Source organism: Macaca fascicularis, chromosome 16, assembly GCF_037993035.2.
Source record: "Macaca fascicularis isolate 582-1 chromosome 16, T2T-MFA8v1.1".
NCBI lineage: Eukaryota > Metazoa > Chordata > Mammalia > Primates > Cercopithecidae > Macaca > Macaca fascicularis.
The window spans coordinates 67,773,544-67,786,649 of record NC_088390.1 but is presented as its reverse complement, the minus strand read 5'-3'; the positions used below and the strand labels follow the sequence as shown (position 1 = coordinate 67,786,649).

The 13,106-nt window shown below is 39.7% G+C and overlaps 2 protein-coding genes across 9 annotated transcripts in view; one reads left to right on the top strand and one right to left on the bottom strand.

The window, feature by feature from the left end:
* Positions 1 to 13,106, top strand: part of KANSL1 (KAT8 regulatory NSL complex subunit 1) — a 196,771-nt gene that overhangs the window by 18,998 nt on the left and 164,667 nt on the right. The window lies entirely within an intron of this gene.
* Positions 1 to 13,106, bottom strand: part of LOC141408732 (uncharacterized) — a 29,190-nt gene that overhangs the window by 11,102 nt on the left and 4,982 nt on the right. The gene's annotated exons all lie outside the window — the stretch shown is intronic.

Below are 13,106 nucleotides of genomic sequence, written 5' to 3'. Positions count from 1 at the left end.
TTCTCCTGCCTCAGCCTCCCGAGTAGCTGGGACTACAGGCGCCCGCCACCTCGCCCGGCTAGTTTTTTGTATTTTTTAGTAGAGACGGGGTTTCACCGTGTTAGCCAGGATGGTCTCGATCTCCCGACCTCGTGATCCGCCCGTCTCGGCCTCCCAAAGTGCTGGGATTACAGGCTTGAGCCATCGCGCCCGGCCTTTTTTTTTTTTTTTTTTAAATTTATTTTGTAGAGATAGGGTCTTGCTATATTGCTCTGGCAGGTCTCAAAATCCTTGCCTCAGCTGATCCTCTCCTTCTGGTGTAAGCCACCGTGCTTAGCCTTTGCCCGTTTTAAAATTGGATTCTTTTTTTATTGTTGAGTTGTAAGTGTTCTTTAAATATACGAGATACAAATACCTTGTGAGATACATGATTTGCAAGTATCTTCTCCCATCTGTGGGTTGTGTTTTCAATTTCTTGATGATGTCCTTTAATGTACAAAATGTTATAATTTTGGTGAAGTCCAATTTACTTGTTTTTTCCTTTGTTGCATGTGGTTTTGATGTCAAGTCACCAAATGAAATGAAGATTAGCTTTTGTTTTCTTCTAGGAATTGTATTGTTTTAGCTTTTACATTTAGGTCTGTAATCCATGTTTAAATTTAATTAGAATTAATTTTTGTGTATGGTATGAGATACAGTGGTCCAACTGCATTCTACTGCATGTCCATATTCAGTTGTCCCAGTATGGTTTGTTGAAAAGACCATTGTTTGTTTCTTGTAGAAATGGGGTCTGGCTTTGTTGCCCAGGCTAGTCTCGAACTCCTGGCCTGAAGCTATCCTCCTGCCTCGGCTTCCCAAAGTCCTGGGATTACAGGTGTCAACCACAGCACTTGGCTTAAAAAGACCATTCTTTCCTCCACTGAATTGTCTTGGCATTCTTGTCAAAAAGTCAATTGACTGTCAGTGTAAGGGTTTATTTCTGAACCCACAATTATATTCCATAGATCTGTATGTTTATCCTTATGCCACTACCACACTGTCTTGATTTCTGTAGCTTTGAATTATGTTTTCAAATCAGGAAGTGTGAGTCCTACAACTTTGTTTTTCCTATTCAAATTTATTTTGGGTATACTGGGATTGCATTGATTCTGTAGATCAATTTAGGGAATATTGCCATTTTAACAGTGTTATATCTTCTGATCCATTCTCATCTATGAACATGGGATGTCTTTCCTTTTTTTTTTTTCTTTGGAGACGCAGTCTTGCTCTGTCATCCAGGCTGGAATGAAGTACAGTAGTGCAATCATGGCTCACTGCAGCCTTAACCTACTAGGCTCAAGTGATCTTCCCTCCTCAGCCCTCCAAGCAGCTGGGACTACAGGTGCATGCCACCACACCTAGCTCATTTTTGTATTTTTGTAGAGATGAGGTTTTGCCGTATTGCCTAGTCTGATCTTGAACTTCTGGGCTCAAGCAGTCCACCCACTTCAGTCTACCAAAGTGCTGGGATTACAGGTGTGAGCCATCACACCTGGCCTTTCTGTTTAGTTAGGATTTCTTTAACTTCTTTTGGCAATTTTTATATATCTCAGAGTATAAGATTGTCGCTGCTTTTGTTAGATTTATTTCTAAGTCTTTTTTTTTTTTTTTAAGACAGATTCTCATTCTGTCACCCAGGCTAGAGTGCAGTGGTGCAATCTTGGCTCACCACAACCTCCGCCGCCTGGGTTCAAGCGATTCTGCTGCCTCAGCCTCCTGAGTAGCTGGGATTACAGGCACCCGCCACCACACCCAGCTAATTTTTGTATTTTAGTAGAGATGGGGTTTCACGATGTTGGCTAGGCTAGTCTTGAACTCCTGACCCCAAGTGATCCGCCCACCTCGGCCTCCCAAAGTGCTGGGATTACAGGTGACAGGTGTGAGCCATCATGCCCGGCTTTCTAAGTCTTTTTTTTTTTTTTGGGTGCTATTGTAATTGGAATTTTAAAAAACTTTTAATGTTCAGATTGCTTATTGCTTGTGTATAGAAATACAATTACTACTTAAGTATTGAGCTTATATCCTGTAACTGTGTTGGATGTGTTTATTGGCTCTAATAGTTTGTGAGATTTTCTTTGGATTTTCTATATACAAGATTATATCATCTACAAATAAAGGTAGTTTCACTTCTTTTTTTTAGCCTGAGTGATTTTTATTTCTTTTTCTTGCCTATCTGCCTTGGCTAGAACCTTCAGTGCAGTATTGAACAGAGTGGTGAGAGTGGATATCCTCGTTTTGTTCTTGATCTTAGGGAGAAAGCGTTCAGGCTCTCTCCATGAAGTATGATTTTAGCTGTGGGGTTTTTGTAGGCGTTCTTTTTATTCCCCACATAGGTATTCTTTATCAGGTTGAAGATGTTTTCTTCAGTTCCTACTTTGTTGAGTGTTTTGATCATGTAAGCATGTTGGATTTTGTCAAGTGCTTTTTCTGCATCTATTCAAATGATCATGTGGTTTGTATCCTTTATTAATACCATGTATTACATTAATTGATTTTCAGTGTTAAACCAACCTTGAATCCCTGGGATTAAATCATACTTAGCAATGGTGTATAAGCCTTTATATGTTGCTGGATTCATTTTGCTTTGTTGAGGACTTTTACATCTGTATTCATAAGATATATTGGTCTGTAGTTGTCTTGTGATATCCGTGTCTGGTTTTGACATCAGAGTAATAATGGCTTTATTGAATGAGTTGAGATGTGTTCTTGGCTTCATCTTGAACTAATTTTGGTTTAACTTTGAACATTCATTTAGCAATAGTAAATTCTAATTGCCTAACTACTGAAGGAGGATAACAATTAAAGGTATAACTTTTTTTTTTTTTTTTGAGATGGAGTGTTGCTCTGTTGCCCAGATGGGAGTGCAGTGGTGTGATCTCTGCTCACTGCAACCTCCGCTTCCCAGGTTCAAATGATTCTCATGCCTCAGCCTCCCAAGTAGCTAGGATTATAGGCCTGCCACCACACTCAGCTAATTTTTGTTTTTAGTAGAGACTAAAAATACAAAAATTTTATCATGTTGGCCAGGCTGGTCTTGAGCTCCTGAGCTCAAGTGATCCTCCCACCTCAGCTGCCTCAAGTGCTGGGATTACAGGTGTGAGCCACCATGCCCGGCCTTTTTGTTTGTTTATGTTTGTTTGTTTTAGAGATAGGGTCTTCCTATGTTGCCTAGGCTGGAGTACAGTGGCCTATGGTTTCAAGCACTCCTCCTACCTCAGCCTCCCAAGTAGTTAGGACTAGAGGCACATGGCACACCCAGCTTGGTTGCCTTCCCCCTGCCCGCCCCCACCTGTGAGACAGGGTCTTGCTATTTGTTCAGACTAGTCTAGAACTCCTAGGCTCAAGCAGTCTCTCCACCTCAGCCTCCCAAGTAGCTAGGATTACAGGCACAGGCCACCACACTTGGCAGTCAACTGTTTAAAAACCATCTATTATTTAACATTCAGGGTATAGGTTCCAAGTATAGAACTTTAGATCCTTACTGCCTGCTTGGTTCCCTGGATTTTTTCTCCTAGTTTTATTTGGGGTACTTACTTTGTTATTTCATTTTGGTTATGCCATAAATAACACCCAATTTTAGCATTCCTGGGATGATTTAGGCAAGCTTCAGAAAAGAGGCCAGAAGAAAATGGAATTGGAAGCATAAAGCCACTAAAATTTTTTCATTGTTCTCTGATGATTTTTTAGCTTTGGATTTTTTGATCATTTAACATATCAAGGAGTAGAAAGGATTTCTCTTGACTACCACATAGCTTATAAAGTGACCGAGTATTCTTTCCTTAGAGATTCTACAGTGTTTAACTAAATTCATTAGGTACTCACCATGTTTATGAATGAATATATATTAATGATAGGGTTTAATAGGGTCTTACTGAAAATTGAAGATAATCATTCACATTTGGATTACAAGTGTTTGTATTATGTTATAAATATTTAATGCCCTGGCCTAAATATTAACAAGCATGGTCATATTTTGGTATTGCCATGGTAGGTATTCTGGGAAGTGTGAGTAGTTGTTTTTTTCTACCCTCTGTGCTGAAGGATTTCTTTCTCTTTTTTTGAGACGGAGTCTTGCTCTTCCGTTCAGGCTGGAGTATGGTGGCGCGATCTCAGCTCACTGACACTGCAACCTCTACCTCCCGCCAGGTTCAAGCAATTCTCCTGGTTCAGCCTCCTGAGTAACTGGGACTACAGGTGCATGCCGCCACACCTGGCTAATTTTTTGTATTTTAGTTGAGACAGGTTTTCACCATGTTGCCCAGGCTGTTCTCGAACTCCTGAACTCAGGCAATCCACTGGCCTCAACCTCCCAAAATGCTAGTATTAGAGGTGTGAGCCACCACATCTGGCCTGAAGGACTTCCTATACCAAAGAAGTTTCATTTAACTATTTTATTTTATTTTTTCTGCTGCTGGTTAAAATTGGTTCATTTGGGATACATTTCATTAGATAAATTTGTGTCTAAATGTGATTGTGAGAATATGGAATATGGTGGAAAATATTAAATATTAGATTCTATAATTTTTGTCAGTCTAATTCAGAAACAAAAAAGATTGTGGTTGAGAAAATCATACATGATTTCTTAGTAAATGAATTACAGAGATAAGACAGGACCTTTAGCATTTCCTGAATTCCTATCATGTTCTCGGTAGCTTATGGTCTCTTTTATAGTATTGTACCCATGACAATTTATGCGTTAGATTTCAGGTTTTATCTTCTGCATGGAAGGATTACATTCAGGGGTTTTGGCCATGCTTATTTATCTATAAATGGTCTAAACCAGTGCCTCTTTATCTTTCCTTAAAGTACTTTTCAGGGTCTAGGGCTGTTTGGAGCAGTTTGTTATAAGCAGGACGTATCTCTCTGAAGACTCCTTTTCTATCTTGAAACAGTGAGAATTTTGCATTTTGCCCTGTATACGTTGAATATCCCTTATCCGAAATTCTTGGGACCAGAAGTTTTTTGGATTTCAGATTTTTGAGATTTTGGGATATCTGCATTTACATAATGTACTATCTTGGAGATGGGACCCAAATCTAAACATGAAATTTTATGTTTCATGTATACATTATGCACATAGCTTGAAGATAATTTCTTTTTTTTACCTTTTTCTTTAAGAGATGATGTCTCATACTGTTGCCTAGGCTGGAGTGCAGTGGTGTGATCCTAGCTCACAGCAGCCTAGAACTCCTGGGCTCAAGTCATTCTCCTAACTCAGCCTCCCAGGTAGCTGGTGCTAGCTGGTAGAGATGCACGGTGCCAAGCCCAGCCAATTTTTTTTGTTGTTGTTTGAGACAGGGTCTGATTCTGTTACCCAGGTTGGAGTGCAGTAGCGCCATCTCTGCTCGCTGTAGCCTCCACCTTCCAGGCTCAAGTGATTCTCCCATCTTGGCTTCCTGTGTAGCTAGGACCACAGGCGCATGCCACCACACCTGGCTAATTTTTTGTATTTTTGGTAGAGAGAGGTTTTGCCACATTGCCTAGGCTGGTCTTGAACTCTAGAGCTCAAGCGATTCACCTGCCATGGCCTTCCAAAGTGTTGGGATTACAGGCCTGAGTCACTGCACCTGGCCTTAATTTTTTTTTTTTTTTCAGAGATAGGGTCTTACTATGTTGCCCAGGCCGGTCTTGAACTCCAGGGCTCAAGTGATCCTCCCATCTCGGTCTCCCAAATTGTTAGGATTACAGGCATGAGCTACCACAACCGAACAGTTTTATACACTATTTTAAATAATTTTGTTCATGAAATAAACAATGTTTCTGATGAGAACCATCAGAAGCAAAGGTGTCACGTGTGGAATTTTCTATTTGAGGTGTCATGTTGGCACTCAAAGAGTTTCAGATTTTGGATTTTCAGATTAGGGATGCTCAACCTGTAATATATTTGTGTTTATTTTAACAAAAGTACATCTGATTTTACTACAATCATTGATTAAATTGATACTCCAAAAATGTTGCTCCTGTATATATTCAGTGGCTTTGGTTACTCCCTTGTTTGTAGGTGTATGTTCATGAGTGTACATAGAACCAAGTTCAGGAATCCAAGAATTAGTGGGTTAAAAGTAATGTTCTAAGCCGGATGTGGTGGCTCACACCTGTAATCCCAGCACTTTGGGAGGCTGAGGTGGGTGGATCACCTGAGGTCAGGATTTTGAGACCAGTCTGGCCAACATGGCAAAACTCCATCTCTACTAAAAATACAAAAATTATCCGGACATGGTGGTATGCGCCTGTAGTCCCACCTACTTGGGTGGCTGAAGTAGGAGAATCGCTTGAACCCGGGAGGCGGAGGTTGCAGTGAGCCCAGATTGTGCAGTGCACACCAGCCTGGCAGCCTGGGCAACAGAGCGAGACTGTCTCACAAAAAAAAAAAAAAAAAAAAAAGTAATTCCCTTTCTGAGAATGGTATGCTGCTTCATTGGAGGAAACAGGTCTGCCATCTTCCAAAATCCCTAGGTTTGCCATGCCGTTAGAACAAGATTTTACATGTTGCATCATAACTTAGAATCAGTAACTGACGTTATATATATATATATACACACACATGGTTCATGCCATTCTGCTGCCTCAGCCTCCCAAGTAGCTGGGACTACAAGTGCCCCCCACCATGCCCGGCTAATTTTTTGTGTTTTTAGTAGAGATGGGGTTTCACCATGGTCTCAATTTCCTGACCTTGTGATCCACCTGCCTCAGCCTCCCAAAGTGCTGGGATTACAGGTGTGAGCCATTGCACCTGGCCTGTAAAAACATTATTTAAGGTGTGTTTTGCCTTGTACACCTGCTGTCTCCTTTTCTCTTTGAATATTTTTCCTTCGGACTCACTTTTATCAGGCCCTCCACAGCTTGGCTGCTCACAGCTGCCTTGAAGTTCTGCATATTTACCTTTATGTTTCCTTTGGAAAAGAACTCAGGTAGTTTCTTGGCACGTTTTGGGCAAATTCTGACATTCAACTTCATTACCTGATAAAACATTTGGGTCCTGCGTAGATTGCTTCATCTGCAAAATCAGTATATTAGAATGCTCCTTCTATGTTTGGTCATTGAACTTTCAGGGTTAACCACACATTGTAGTTATTTGAGAATTTTAAAATATTCTAAACTAAAGTTAGAAGCATTAGAATTAACTAAAATTCACCAAAATAATCAGGGTGTGTGTGTGTGTATGTGTGTGTGTGTAAACTCATTGAGGAACTTTATTAAAATGTTCGTATAAAATCCTGGTTAAACTTCTTGCACTAGAAATGAGTGCTGGTAGCTGCTATTAAATCCACCACTGTGGAGAAGACCAACAACCTTGGGTGTTAGATTTTAACAATAGCTGATGGCCTGAGAGAACCTGACTTGTTTCTTTTAGTGATATAATTGTATTCAGTTGAGCTTTAATGCTCTTCCGAATTATCCCAAAATAAATTATTTCTAGATTTACTAGTACATTTAGGTTTAACCTATAACAGTAGTGTTCTCATTACTAACACAGTTAAATCAGGAGGCTGCCTAATAATTAGTTTTTCTTTTGTATGAATTATTGGGTCAGTTCTGTGGTGAGATGGTAAAATAATATCTTTATGTAAATCTTGCAATTTATATCAGTAGTATGAGGAGGAAAAGATCTTGTTAGGTTGGATTGAAATGAAAGAATGCTATGCATTTTTGTAATACTTTGCCATTTATGAAATGCTTTTGTTTAATCTTACTGAAAGTTTGTTTCTACTGGATTCAGTACATAAAAATACTGTATGATATTTTGAATCAGTTATGGCCTCCATTTAATGAAAAAAAAATCTTGATTTCTGAGCTTTGTAGTCATTATAATCAGTATGAGGATTTTCTTCTACTTGGATTTGGCCAAATCTTTATACTTGTGAAACTGTGAAATAGGTAGTATTGTTTAGGTTTAATGTCTTTAGCATGTTTGCACTTCCAGTTCACCAAGTGAGTAGCACTGGTGAATTAGAAGTGGGAAAAGTGAGAATTGAAGACTGAGAGACCCTGATCCCAGCTTTGAGGCTTTGGCAGTCTCTTAACTGGCTTCTGTTGGCCTCATTTTCACACTAATAAAATGTGGTGGCTGAACATATTCCTTCTACATCCTAAATTTTTTGACTTAAATTTCTTCACTTTGGTTCAGTTTACTCTGGTTTTCTATTTAATATTTAGCTGGTTAAATATTAATGTGAGAACATGCCTCAGTTTCAGCTTAAAGATGTTTCTTTCATAATTTTAATATTGGTTTTTACGTAGGCTTATATGTTCATTTCTGTGATATCTAGAATAAATTCTTGAGCTTAATAGGTACTCACTAGATTTTTGTTGAATTAAATGTATTTTAAGTATTTAATGTGGCATTAATTAGATTTATGATTGTAAGTAATTGTTCTCAGAATTAGAATATGTTTTTAGGGAGCTAAAAGTATTTTTATGTATAGTGTTATCTAAGTTCATGAATGAAAACATTGTTTGCTAGACTCTAGACCGGGATTTTTTTTTTCTTTTTTTTGAAACAGAGTCCCGCTCTGTCACTCAGGTTGGAGTGCAGTGGCGTGATCTTGGCTCACTGTATCCTCCACCTCCTGGGTTAAGCAATTCTCCTGTCTCAGCCTCCCAAGTAGCTAGGACTATAGGCATGTGCCACAATGCCGGGCTAATTTTTGTATTTTTAGTTGAGACGGGGTTTCGCCATGTTGCCCAGGCTGGTCTCAGACTCCAGGCCTCAGGTGATCCACTTGCTTTGGTCTCCTGAATTACAGGCACGAGTCACCACGTCCAAGCTTTTTTTCTTCTTTTTTTTTTTAATTAGGTCCAAGTCCTAAGAAGATAGGTATTTGAAGTTTGAATTAGGAAAGAGGTGCTGATTTTTGCTTAACTCAGATTTTAACCTTTAAAGTTTAGAACTGTGGAAAACAGCTTCTTTCACTAATAAAAATAGTTAAACTTAAGAGGTAGGTGGTATTACTATCTCCATTTTACAGAGCAGAATAAGTACTTTGCCCAAAGTAACACAAATAACAAGTGAGGGAGACAGGATTAGAATCTGGGGCTACCCTGGGTCCTGTGTGCTTAAGTACTACACTCTACCTTTTTCATTTATTCAGTCAGTTCTTATGATGTGTCTCTTTTGTGCCAGGTCCTGGGCTAGGTCCTAGGTAAGTAACAAAAAAAAAAAATGGGTCCCTGTGCTTTTGAAACCAAATGGTCTAGGCTTTAGGACTTGTCCCGAGTTAATATATAATAATTGCTTTTTTTTTAAGTACAAAAAAAGTTATTCATTGTTCTTTTGAGATTAGTTTGGACATACGAGGTACTGAATTTGTGAGAGATTATTCTGTTTAGGAATTTCTGCCTTGTTTAGAAGGCCTGTGGTAGGGAAGGTAGAAAGTGCCTTTTTGGAATACATTTATTATCTATAGATGAGAGTTATAGATCTTAAATTAGAACAACCACAGTTCCTGCCTGCAAGGGCTTTCAGGATGGCTTGAGGTGGCAAGACTGGTATATGAAAACAACCTCAGAGGAATTACAGAGAGCATTTAACCAAGGGTAATGTAGTGCCAACTCTGTACATTATTGGTTCTTTTTTTGAGACAGAGTCTCCTTCTGTCGCCTAGGCTGGAGTGCAGTGATATGGTCTTGGCTCACTGCAACCTCTGCCTTCCGGGCTCAAGTGATTCTCGTGTCTCAGCCTCCCGAGTAGCTGGAACTACAAGTGTGGACCACCATGCTTGGCTGATTTTTATATTTTTAGTAGAGATGGGGTTTCACCATGTTGGCTAGGCTGGTTTCGAATTCCTGGCCTCAGGTGATCTGCCCACCTTGGCCTTCCGGAGTGCTGGGATTACAGGCGTGAGCCACCGCGCCTGGCCTACATTATTGTCAAGTGAAATAAGTAGATGATAACAGTGGTGTGGTGGAATATAAGAGGATAATATGAGTTGTAGGTGGATTGGAGAGAGGAATGAACAAGGAATGGTGGTAACAAGGGATGGTCCTCTTTTTCTAGGTAGAGAAAACACAGACAAAGATGGATGGGTACAGAGTTGTGTATAAGAGGGAATACCTTTTCTTTTTTCTTTCTTTCCTTTCTCCCTTCCTTTTTCTTTTCTTTTTTTGAGACAGGGTGTTGCTCTGTTGCCCAGGCTGGAGTGCAGTGGCGTGATCATGGTTCACTGCAGCCTTGACCTCCTGGGCTCAAGTGATCCTCCTGCCTCAGCCTCTGAGTAGCTTGGACTACAGGCGTACGCCACCACCCCCGGCCACATTTTTTTTTTTTTTTTTTTTTTGAAGAGATGAGTGAGGTCTTGCTGTTTTGCCCGGGCTGTTCTCAAACTCCTGGGCTCAAGCAATACTCTCACATTGGCTCAAAGTGCTGGGATTATAGGTGTGAGCCACCGTGCCTGGCCATGGAATGTCTTTTCTGAGGAAGAAATAATAAGATTAGTTATATAAAATACTGTAATCATAAAGTAACATACAAATACTAAAAAACATTGGAACTTAATCATTGTTTTTTGACTTCATTTATAAGGAACCTAACTCAAATTGGCTTAAACAATTAATAAATGTTTATTGTTACATTGTTCTAATGTGGCTGGAAATCCAGAAGTCATGCAGATTGTCAGGATTGGTTGATACAGTGGCTTAATGCTATCACAACGGACCAAGTTTCTTGCCAACTCTCTATTCCCTTTGATGTTGGTGGCATCTTCAGGCTTGCTGCAAAGGTGACTGTAGCAGTTTTGAGGTGTCACTGTCTGAGGAAGAGGGACTTTTTCCTTCATCATTTTTAGGATTGAAGAACCTTTTCTCACAGTTCTCTTTTGGAGGCTGTCCAGGGGACTTCTTCTCATATCTTATGGCCATTCCTAACCAATCATTGGCAAAGAGAATGGGTTAAAACTAATCAGAATAGAGTGGATATTGGAGAGTCAACATGACTATTCCAAGAGTGATTTGAAATGTGTTGGGTTTTTTTTTTTTAAATCACTTTTCATTTTGAGACGAGGTCTTGCTCTGTTGCCCAAGCTGGACTACAATGGCATGATCATGACTCATTGCAGCCTTAACCTCCCAGGCTCAAGCAGTCCTCTCAGCCTCTGGAGTAGCTGGGACTGTAGGCACATGCTACCACACTTGGATAATTAAAAAATTTTTTTGTAGAGATAGGGTCTCACTATGTTGCCTAGGCTGGTCTCCAACTCCTGAGCTCAAGTGATCCTCCCACCTCACCCTCCCAAAGTGCTGGGATTACAGGAGTGAGCTACTGCACCAGGCCTTTTTCTTTAAATCTTTTTTTGTTTTATGTTGTGTGTAGGTGTTTTCAATCAGCCTTTTGGACATCCACTATTTTTTGGGGGGAAATTTAAGAAAATTTATTTCTCTTCATAAGATTTTTGTGTAGTGGCTCATGCCTGTAATGCCAGCACTGGAGTCCAGGAGTTCGAGACCAGCCTGGGCAAACATAGGGAGACTCTGTATCTACCAAAAAAAAAAAAAGAGAGATGGAAAAAAAAATAGCTGGGCATAGTGGCATATGCCTGTGGTGCCAGCTACTCAAGAGGCTGAGGTAGGATTGCCTGAGCCTGGGAGGCTGCAGTGAGTTGTGATTGCACCACTGCACTCCAGCCTGGGCGATAGAGCAGGATCCTGTCAGAAAAAGAAAAGTAAAAGTTTGTGCCTAGGAAGAAAGATGTCTGATTTTAGATAAGAATATACAACAGGTTGACTGATTTAAGTGCCGTAAACCCTGTGAACTCTTGACTTTTGCACTAAGCAATGAGAGAAAGGGGAAGCTGGAATTGATATTTCCCCCAAATGCATGGTTTTAAAAATGAGCATTTCCACTTTTCAACTACATTAGAAAAATGTATTTCATATAATCTTGCTTATTTGGTTGCCTAATTAAATCTGACACTTGAGTCTTAAAAATTTGGTGCACTAGTAGGATTATTTTGTTATGGTGTGTCTGAATTTAATATTTAAGTATACGCTGCAAAGGGCTTTGCCTTATTTGGTGTTTTTCATTCTGCTAATTTAGATTTCAGAAGCCTCAGATTGGGGCTCTAGTTCGCCATCTATTGGTCCAATACCCTTCTGCTGTATTTTGTGGAATTACTATTTATATGTGTATGTGTATGTGTGTACATTAAAAAAGTCAATTAAAGTTTTTCCCCAGGGTTGTAAGTTAAAAATCCAAGACTAAAGACCTCTTTTGGATGTGTATACAAATATGTTTACATATATTAGTTTATTGTTTGTATAAATTTGACCCTATGACTCTAAACTGCCTGCTTTTGATATTTGAGAACCATGACTATGCTTGAGAGTGTGATTTTAAGAGTACAAATGGAAACTCGCAGAAACCTAGCTGCAGATGTTGCAGGGGCAGGTGAGTTAGTGTAACTTTGTGGGAAGACTAAAACCGTTCTATAACGACTGTGAGGGTGTTTTTTGATAAGCAGAAGTGATGTATAATGCCGGATATTGGTTCTGGTAAGCCACAAAAGTCTTCCTTTTTGGTAGTAGAGCATACATACCCTTCTTATCTGCCGAATTTGATGATTTAATGATTCGAACGATTTTTTTTCTTCAGTCATTTAAGCTAGTTTTGATGAATCCTAGATTAGTCTTTTAAATCTCAAGATACTGCACTCATCTTTTGGCAACTTTTTCTTTAAAGGGTGGTAGAATTACACTTTGTATTACATTATGTTTCTGAATTCTTTAAGTCTAGGAAAGGTTCCATTATTTTAAGGCCCTATTTTGGGGACAATATAAAGTTCTGTACTGATAAACTGGTCATGAGAAATGATAAGGTGCCACCACTTTAAATCAACTCTGGTAACGAGGTGGGAAGTTAGCTTTTTGTTGTGAGATTTGTGTTTCTCTATGGAGTTCTTTGTTAAACTTTTAGCATGGCAGTGAACTTCCTTTTGGTGGCGGCAGGAAGCATAAATACTCATTGTGTAATGCCATTTGCCTGTTTTGGCGGATCTGCCAAGCCATGACACCCAAAACAAGACGCTTGTTTCTTCACGAAAACTACAGTTCCCAGCGGGCCCGGCGCCGGCGGGGCCATCACTTCCCCTCTGGCT